Source organism: Phoca vitulina, unplaced genomic scaffold (genome assembly GCF_004348235.1).
Source record: "Phoca vitulina isolate PV1807 unplaced genomic scaffold, GSC_HSeal_1.0 scaffold51, whole genome shotgun sequence".
NCBI lineage: Eukaryota > Metazoa > Chordata > Mammalia > Carnivora > Phocidae > Phoca > Phoca vitulina.
The window spans coordinates 1061216-1072451 of NW_022589754.1; the positions used below are offsets into that span (position 1 = coordinate 1061216).

At 33.7% G+C, this 11236-nt stretch overlaps 1 pseudogene; it reads left to right on the top strand.

The window, feature by feature from the left end:
- Positions 1-599: 599 nt before the first annotated feature.
- On the top strand, positions 600-2165 carry LOC116621877 (annotated as a pseudogene).
- Positions 2166-11236: the final 9071 nt, after the last annotated feature.

Below are 11236 nucleotides of genomic sequence, written 5' to 3' on the forward strand. Positions count from 1 at the left end.
AATGATTTCATTATTATACCATCCCTAATAGCCATTATAGCACTACTCAACTTCTACATGATTAGTTTATTCTACGTTATTAACCATATTCCCCTCAATAAGACAAAAATAAAATGATAGTTTGAAAACACAGAGCAATTAATTTATTTATAACCATTAATTGTAACCTCAGCAATAACACTCCCACTAACATCAGTACTATCAATATAGACTAGAAATTTAGGTTAAAAAGACCAAGGGCCTTCAAAACCCTAAGCAAGAGTAATTCACTTAATTCCTGAGAAAGATAAGGATTGCAAGACTCTATCCTACATCAACTGAATACAAATCAAACACTTTAATTAAGCTAAATCCTTACTAGATTGATGGGTTTCTACCCCAGGAAATTTTAGTTAACGACTAAAAACTCTAATGAACTGGCTTCAATCTACTTCTCCAGCAGTCTAGGGGAAAAAAGGAAGGAGAAACCCTGGCAGAATTGAAGCTGCTTTGTTGAATTTGCAATTCAATATAATTATTCAGTACAGAGATTGGCAAAAAGAGGGCTTAACCTTTGATTTTAGAGTTACAGTCTAATGTTTTCCTCAGCCATTTTACCTATGTTCATAAAACACTGATTATTTTTCACAATTTATAAAGATATTGGCAACCTGTATCTTCTATTTGGTACATGAGCTGGAATAGTGGGAACCACCCTAAGCCTTCTAATCCATGACAAACTAGGTCAGTCTGGGGCTTTACTGGAAGATGACAACATTCATAATGTAATTGTGACTGCCCACACACATTCATGATAATTTTCTTTATACTAATGTCTATTATAATTGGAGGCTTTGAAAACTGACTAGTACCACTAATAGTTGGAGCACCTGATATAGCATTTCTCTGAATAAACAATATAAGCTTCTGACTATTACTACCATCATTTCTACTCTTACAACATCCATAGTTAAAACAGACACAGGAACCGATCAGACTGTATATCCTCCTCTTAGCTGACAATCTAGCACTCACAGGAGCATCAGTAGATCTAACTAATTTTTTCCTTCACTTAGCAGGTGTATCCTCAATTTTAGGGGCTATCAACTTCATTACTATATCAACATGAAGCCCCCTGCTATATCCCAATACCAAACACCTTTATTCATTTGATTTGTCCTAATTATAGCCGTTCTTTTACTTTTGTCACTTCCAGTTTTAACATCTGGAATTGCTATGCTACTAACAGACCACAACCTAAATACTGCATTCTTTGACCCTGCAGGAGGAGGAGACACATTCTACAACATCTATATTGATTCTTCAGACACCCTGAAATATATATCCTAATTTTACCTGGTTTTGGAATGATCCACATATTGTCACCTATTATTCAGGAGAAAAAAAAAGAACCTTGTGCATGTATAGTAATAGTTTGAGCCATAATATCCATCGGATTCCTAGGTTTCACTGCATGAGCTCACCATATATTTACTGTAGGCAAATTGACACATGACACATTTACTGTAGGATATTGACACATGAACATACCTTACATCAGCCACCGTAATTATCGCTATCCCAACAGGAGTAAAAGTATTTAGTTGACTAACTACCTTTCATGGAGGCAACGTCAAATGATCACCAGCCACACAATGAGCCCTGGGTTTTATCTTTTTATTCACAGTGGTGGGTCTAACAGGAATTGTATTGGCTAATTCATCCCTAGATATTGTCCTCCATGACACGTATTATATATAGTAGCACACTTCCACAATGTCTTGTCAATAGAAGCAGTATTCACTATTATTGGAGGTTTCATTCATTGATTCCCTCTATTTTCAGGCTGCACACTAAATTCTATTTGAGGAAAAATTCACTTCACGATTATGTTTGTTGAGGTTAATATAACCTTCTTCCCATAACACTCTCTTGGCTAATCAAGAATACCTTGATGTTATTCCAATTATCCAGATGTGTACACAACATGAGATACCATCTCACCTACAGGCTCATTCATCACATCAACAGCAGTAATATTAATAATTTTTATAGTTTGAGAGGCCTTTGCATCCAAACAAGAAGTAGCAGTGGTAGAAGTGATTAATACCAAACTCAAATAACTGCACTGATGCCCTCCTCCATATCAGATATTTGAAGAATCTACTTACATAAATCTAAAATAAGAAAGGAAGGAGTCAAACCCTCTCAAACTGGTTTCAAACCAACACCATAACCATATGTCTTTCTCAATAATGAGATATTAGTAAAAATTACAAAACTTTGTCAAAGTTAAATTATAGGTTGAAGTCCTTTATATCTCTATGGCATACCCCTTTAAATTAGGTTTCCAAGAATCAACATCTCCAATCATAAAAGAACACATTTTCATCATAACATGTTGATAATCATCTTAATCAGCTCTTTAGTCCTTTTTATTATTTCATTAATACTAACAACTAAATTAATTCCCACAAGTATAATGGATGCACAAGAAGTAGAAACTATCCTAACAGCCATTACCCTAGTCCTAATTGCTCTACCATCACTATGAATTCTTTCTGTAACAGATTGTTACAGAACCTGGACTGGATTGCCCAGCGGAAGAACCAAGCAGCACTCGGAGATCTTGGGAGGAGAGGAGTTTTATTTAATGCCATTGGGCTCAGAGGAGAGTGATCTCCAAAGGTCTGAGCCCTGAGCACAAACAAAGGGGGTAATTTATACACTTCTACTTCCACATACTGGGCACTCTTGGTGCGTGAGCGAAGTGGGGCAGGGAGAGGAACCCAGATTGGCGCACGTGGGAAGCAGAGCAGAGAGAAGAACCCGGAAGAGCCCCAAGGCAGGGGCTGGGATTCCCTTGCTGGCTTGGTTGGCCATCTTAGGACACAGATATTTCCTTATCAAGATGAGATCAATAAGCCCTTATTAATAATAAAAACCATGGGTCATCAATGATACTGAAGCTATGAATACACAGACATGAAGATCTCAACTTTGACTCTTATGTAATTCCCATGCAAGAACTAAAACTAGGAGAGCTATGACTATTAAAAGTTGATAACTAAGTTGTCTTACCTGTAGAAATAATAATCTGAGTACTAATTTCATCAGAAGTCTTACACTCATGAGCTGTTCCCTTCCTAGGCCTGGAAACAGACACCATTCCTGGAAAACTGAATCAAACAATCTTACTAGCTACATGACCAGGACTATATTATGGCTAATGCTCAGAAATTTGTGGGTCAAATTATAGTTTTTTACCAATTGTTCCTGAATGAAATATTTAAAAAAATAATCTGCATCCATAATGTAATATCATTGAAAAGCTATAAAACATTTACTTTTTAAGTTAAAGACTGAGAGTTTAAAACTCCTTAATGGAATGCCACAACTAGATAACATCAATTTGATTTATTACTGTTATATCAATAACTATAGTACTATTCATTATATTTCAACTAAAGTTCTCAAAATGTACTTATCCATGAAACCTTGAAATAAAATCAACTAAAATACTGAAATACCTTATCCTTTGAGAGAAAAAAATGAACAAAAATCTGTTTGCCTCTTTCACAACAGTAATAAGACTACCTATTGTGATTGTAATTACTATATTTCCAAGCTTTCTATTCCCTACACCTAATTGACTAATTAATAATCGCCTAATCTCCATACAATGGTTAATTCAACTGACATCAAAACAAATAATAGCTATTTATAATTACAAAGGATAAACCTGAACCCTAATACTCATATTATTTCTTTTAATTTTTATTTATTTGTTTATTTTTGTTTTTTACTCATTTTACTTATCAGCCCAACAGACCTATTAGGCCTACTACCACTTAGCCTATGAACGAATTCAAAAAGGACTGAAATTAACCAAATATGATAGTTAGTTTAAATTAAAACAAATGATTTCCACTCAAATTATGCTTAATGTCACAATTATCAAATGTCCCTAGTCTACATCAATATTTTTCTAACATTAAGTGTATTCCTTATAGAACTATTAATATATCAATCCCATTTAATATCATCTTTATTATGTCTAGAGGGCATAATACTATCACTACTTATTATAGTGATCATAACAATTATAAATATCCACTTCACACTAGCTATCATGGTGCCTATCATCCTGTTAGTGTTTGCAGCCTGTGAAGCCACTCTAAGATTATCCCTGCTAATAATAGTACCCAACACTTACAGAAATATGTACAAAATCTCAGCCTCTTACAATGTTATAAATTATTATTCCAACTGTCATACTAGTATCACTAACATGATTATCAAAAACTAACATAATCTGAATCAACACAACAACTCATAGGTTATTAATTAGACTTATTGGTCTATCATACCAAAACCAACCTAATGACAACAGCCTCAACTTTTCATTTCTTTTCTGATTCCTTATTCCTTACCTCTTCTGGTACTAACAACATGACTTCTTTCACTAATACTTATAGCCAACCAGTTCCACTTACCAAAAGAAAACCCAGCTCAAAAAAAATCTGTATATTACAATGTTAATCTTACTACAATTGTTCCTAATTATAACTTTTACTGCCACAGAACTAATTTTGTTTTACATTTTATTTGAAGCTATACTAGTAGCAACTCTAATCATTATTACCCAATGAAGAAACCAAATGGAAAAATTAAACGCAGTGCTCCATTTCCTATTTTACACACTAGTATGGTCACTACCACTCCCACTTGCACTGAGATATGTTCAAAATCTTACATGTTCTTTAAATTTCATAATAGTACAATACTGAGCCCAACCAGTATCCAACTCTTGGTCTAACATTTACTTATGACTAGCATATATAATAGCATTTATAGTAAAAAATACCCCTCTACAGACTACACCTCTGACTACCAAAAGCACATGTAGAAGCACCTATTGCCATCTCAATAGTACTCACAGCTGTACTACTGAAATTAAGTAGATATGGAATATTATGAATAACAACAATACTGTACCCTTTAACAAACCACATAGTATATCTTTTCCTCATATTATCATTGTGAGGAATAATTATAACAAATTCTATTTGCTTATATCACACAGACTTAAAATCTCTCATTGCATACTCATCCGTCAGTCATATAGCCTATGTAATCCTAACTATTCTCATTCAAACACCATGAAGCTACATGGGAGCTACAGCTCTAATAATCACCCACAGCCTTACATCATCCATACTATTCTGTCTAGAAAATTCAAAATATGAATGAGTACATAGTCAAACTATAATTATAGCCCATGGAATACAAAGGTTTCTTCAACTAATGGCAGCCTGATGATTCCTAGCAAGCTTTACTAATCTAGCATTATCCCCAACAATTAACCTAATCAGAGGATTATTTGTAGTAATATCTTTACTCTCATGATCCAACATTACCATTATCTTAATAGGGATTAACATTATCTTCACTGTCTTATACTTTTTATATACTAATTATAACCCAATGAAGCAAATGCACATATTACATTAATAATATCAAACCATCCTTTACCTGAGAAAATACCCTAATAACCTTACACATCTGCCTCTTTTACTTTTATCACTTAACCGTAAAATAATTTCAAGGTCTATTTACTGTAAATATAGTTTAATAGAAACATTAGGTTGTGAATCTAATAATAGAACTTCAAAATTTCTTATTTACCAAAAAAGTATGCAAGAACTGCTAATTCACAAGAAACAGACTCTTAATTAGGCCAGCATTACCCTGATCCCAAAACCAGACAAAGACCCCATCAAAAAAGAGAATTACAGACCAATGTCCCTGATGAACACGGATGCCAAAATACTCAACAAGATCCAACAGTCCATTAAAAGGACTATACACCACGACCAGGTGGGGTGTATTCCTGGGATACAAGGGTTGTTCAACATTTGCAAATCAATCAACAAGATAGAGCAGATTAATAAAAGAGACAAGAACCATATGATCCTCTCATTGATGCAGAAAAAGCATTTGACAAAATACAGCATCCTTTCCTGATAAAAACTCCTCAGAATATAGGGATAGAGGGAACATACCTCAATATCATAAAAGTCATCTATGAAAAGCCCACAGTGACTATCATTCTTAATGGGGGAAAAACTAAGAGTCAGGAACACCACAGGGATGACCACTCTCACCATTATTATTCAACATAGTACTAGAGCCCTAGCAACAGCAATCAGACAACAAAAAGAAATAAAATGCATTCAAATTAGCAAAGAAGAAGTCAAACTCTCTCTTTTCACAGATGACATAATACTTTATGTAGAAAACCCAAAAGACTCCACCCCCAAATTACTAGAACTCGTACAGCAATTCAGCAATGTGGCAGGATATAAAATCAATGCACAGAAATTAGTTGCATTTCTATACACTAACAATGTGACTGAAGAAAGAGAAATTAAGGAATTGATTCAATTTACAATAGCACCAAAAACCATAAGATACCTTGGAATAAACATAAGCAAAGAGGTAAAGGATCTATACTCTAGAAACTACAGAACACTTATGAAAGTAATTGAGGAAGACACAAAGAGATGGAAAAACATTCCATGCTCATGGATTGGAAGAATAAACCTAGTGAAAACGTCTATGCTGCCCAGAGCAATCTACACTTTCAATGCAATCCCTATCAAAATACCATTGACATTTTTCACAGAGCTGGAACAAACAATCCTAAAATTTGTATGGAACCAGAAAAGACTCCAAATTGCCAGGGGATTGTTGAAAAAGAAAACCAAAGCTGGGGGCATCAAAATGCCTGACTTCAAGCTATATTACAAACTCTTAATTATAGAGAACAATGTGATGATTACCAGAGCGGAGGGGAGTGGGGGATGTGTTAAATAGGTGATGGGGATTAAGGTGTGCACTTGTGAGGAGCATAGGGTGATGTATGGAACTGCTGAATTACTATACTGTATACTTGAAACTAATATAACACTGCATGTTAACTAACTGGAATTAAAATAAAAACTTAAAAAAAAGAACTGTTAATTCATGCCTCCGTATATTAAAATATGGCTTTTTCAACTTTTAAAGGCTGGAAGTAATCCATTGGTCATAGGAACAAAAAATTGGTATCACTCTAAAAGTAATAACAGTTCACTTCCTCCATACTAACATCCCTATTTATATCAACTCTACCAGTCATAATAACTACCTCCCATGTCTATTAAAAGAAACCTATATCCACACTATGTAAAAAAAACCCACCATTTTGTATGCCTTCAGTATCAGTATAATTCCAACAACAATGTTCATCTATTCAGGCCAAAAAATAATTATTTCAAACTGACATTGAATAATAATCCAGACTCTAAAATTGTCATTCAGCTTTAAATTGGATTACTTCTCAACCATCTTTATATCAGTAGCATTTATCATTACATGATCAGTCATAGTATTCTCAATATAATATATACACTCAGATCCCAATATCAACCACTTTTTCAAGTATCTGCTCATATTCCTCATCACTACATTAATTCTAGTTACCACCAACAATCCATTTCAACTTTTCAATGGATGAGAAGGAAGTATTATACCATTTCTACTAATCATTTGATGGTATGGACAAACAGATGCAAATACTGCTTCTCTCCAAGCAATCTTATATAACTGCATTGGAGATGTACTGTTCATTATATCCATAACATGGTTCTTATTTAACCTAAACTCATGAGATTTTCAACAGATCTTTAGAACTAAATTTGAAAACTTAAATCTCCCACTAATTGGATGTCTAACCATCACTGGCAAATCTTAATTTGGCCTCCGTGAGTTACTTCCCTCAGCTATAAAAGGCCCTGCATTCATCTCAACCCTACTTCACTCAAGCACAACAGTTATAGCAGGAGTATTCTTACTATTTCATTTCCACCAATGGATAGAAAACAATAAAATTATCCAGACATTAACACTATGCCTAGGAGCTATCACAACACTATTCACAGCAATCTGTGCCCTAACCCAAAATGATATTAAAAAATTGTTGCCTTCTCCACCTCAAGTCAATTAGGCTTAATAATTGTAACAATTGGCATTAACCAGCCATACGTAGCATTCCTACATATCTGTACACACGCTTTTTTCAAAGCCATATTACTCATATGCTTTGGATCTATTTTCCACAACCTACATAATGAACAAGACATTCAAAAATTAGGCAGCCTACTCAAAGTACTACCATTCACCACAACCTCACTCATCATCGGAAGCCTAACACTAACAGGGATACCCTTCCTTATAGGTTTTTACTCCGAAGACCTAATTATTGAAACAATTAATATGTCATACCAATGCCTAAGCCCTACTAATCACTAAATTTTACTCCTGAAATCAATATTACACTCTATGTTAACTAACTAGAATTTAAATAAAAATTTGGGGAAAAAAGCATTGAATTGCACACTTTAAATGGTTTAATTGTATGGTATGTGAATTTTATTTCAATAAAGTTCTTAAAACATTTAGTTGGGAACTGTTCCCTCCTCTTCTACATTCTAAATGAGTTTTCTATAGATTTGTTATTATTTGTTCCCTGAATTTTGATTGAATTCATTAGTGAAACTCTCTTATCCTGGAGTTTCCTCTACTGAAAAGTTTTCAAATATGGATTTCATTCTTTAATAGATATAGAACTATTCAAATTATCTATTTCTTCTTGAATGACTTTCTTTGGTTTGTGTCAAGGAATGTCCACTTCATCTAAGTTGTCACATCTATGGACATAGAGTTCTTCATATTATTCCTTATTATTCTTAAATAACTGGGATATATAGTGATGTCCCTACGTTGGTCCTCATATCTTCAATTTATCTCTGCCTTTCTCTTTTTCTTTCCCACTCTCTCTAGACAAGTCTGTCTAGAGACTTTATCATTTTTTTCAAAGGGACGGATTCTCATTTCATTAATTTTTCTCTATTCTCAATTTAATGGATTTATGCTCTTATGTTATTTTTTCTATTTGTTTTGAGTTTTACTTGCTTTTTTTTTTTTTAGTTTCTAAAGGTGGAAGCTGAGCTCATTTATTTCCCTCTCTTTTAGTACAAGTGCTATAAATTTACTGCTAAGGATTGTATTAGTTGCTTCCCACAAATTTTCATATGTTTATTTTTATCCAATTCAACGTATATTTCAGTATCTCTTGGGACATCCTCTTTGACTCATGTTTTATATAGGACTTTTTAAATTTAATTTCCAAATATTTGGAAACATTTGACATATGTGATTACTTGATTTATGGTTTGATTCCATTACAGTAAAAAAAAAATTCTCTGTATTATTTCAATTTTCCTAAATGCATTAAGGCTTATTTAATGATCTAGCAAAGTCTATCTTGAACAATATTTCCTTTGTAAATGAAAAAAAATGTGTATTCCACTGTTTGGAGTAGAGTATTTTATAATGTAATTTAGGTCAGTTTGGTTAACAGTGGTATTCAGGTTTTCTGTATCCTTCCTGATTTTCTATCTGCTTCTTCCATCAACACTGAAAGACCAGTTTTGAAGCCTCCATCTATAATCATCAATTTACATATTTCTCCCTTCTTGTCAGTCTTTGCTATGTAGATTTTGAGGTTCAATTATTAGTTATATACACTTATAGGATTGTTACATTTTCTTAATAAATTTATATCTTTATGCAATGTCCCTCTTTATCTCTGGTAATATTCCTTTTTCTGAATATTATGTTTTCTGATATTAATATAACCATCCCAAGTTTCTTTTGATTAGTGTTTGAAGATACATATTTTTCATTCACTTGCTCTTATCTATGCCTTTATATTTGAAGTAAGTTTCTAAAAAATAATAAAGCTTCTGTATACAGTATAGTCTGACAATCTGCCTTATTGATGTATTTAGATTGTTTACATTTTTTATAGTCAATTAGACATAAGTATTTATTTTGAGCATATATAAAAATGTAAGCAAAATAAATTGGTTATAAGGTATTTAACTTATTCACATTTTTTTTTCCTTTTTTAAAAAATTTTATTATGTTATGTTAATCACCATACATTACATCATTAGTTTTTTGTTTTTTTTTTTAAGATTTTTATTTATTTAACAGAGGTAGAGAGAGAGCACAAGTAGGCAGAGCGGCAGACAGAGGGAGAGGGAGAAGCAGGCTCTCTGCCGAGCAGGGAGCCTGATGCGGGGCTCGATCCCAGGACCCTGGGATCATGACCTGAGCCGAAGGCAGCCGCTTAACCGACTGAGCCACCCAGGCGCCCCTACATCATTAGTTTTTGATGTAGTGTTCCATGATAGATTGTTTACATTTAATGTAATTATTAATATGATTGTACTAAAATCCACAATGTTGCTAGATGTTTTTTTTTTAAATTCCATCTATTCTTTCTTTTCCCCTCCTTTTAACTTACTTTTGGATTAAATGGGTATTCTTTATGGAAAAAATAGAAAAATAAAAATAAAAATGTACTCTTTCTTAAAATCATCTCTAGTATGCAAAATTTAAAACTGAAAAACCATTGGGGTGCCTGGGTGGCTCAGTTTGTTTAGTGTCTAACTCTTGATTTCAGCTCAGGTCATGATCTCAGGGTCGTGGGATCAAGCCCTATGTCTGGCTCCATGCTCGGCAGGGAGTATGCTTGAGATTCTCTTTCTCCCTCTCCCTCTGCCCTCACCCTCTCTGTAAAATAAATAAAGCTTTTAAAAAAGGTGAAAAACCCATGCAGCAACATCATAGAACACCCATCATCACCTATAGCAGGGGTTGGCAAACTGTGGCCTACACTTTTTCTTGTAAAAAAAATCTTATCAGAAGACAGCCAGGTTCATTTGTTTGCACATTATCTATGGCTGCATTAGTACTACAAGGCAAAGTTGATTAGTTGAGAAAGAGACTCTATGGCCTGCAAATTCTAAATATTTACTATCTGGACTTTCAGAGAAAATGGCCCATTTAGAAAAAAAAATTATTTCTCAATAAGTCATTTCAAACTTTAAGTTAGCTATAAATAAACATAACTGATAGATTATGATTTTACTAATGCCATGCTTAACATTACTCAGCATCAGGGAAATACAAATCAAAACCACAATGAGACACCACCTTACACCAGTCAGAATGGCTAAAATGAACAACTCAGGAAACAACAGATGTTAGTGAGGATGCAGGGAAAGGGGAAAACTTTTACATTGTTGGTGGGAATGAAAACTGGTGCAGCCACTTGGGAAAACAGTAAGGAGGTTCCTCTAAA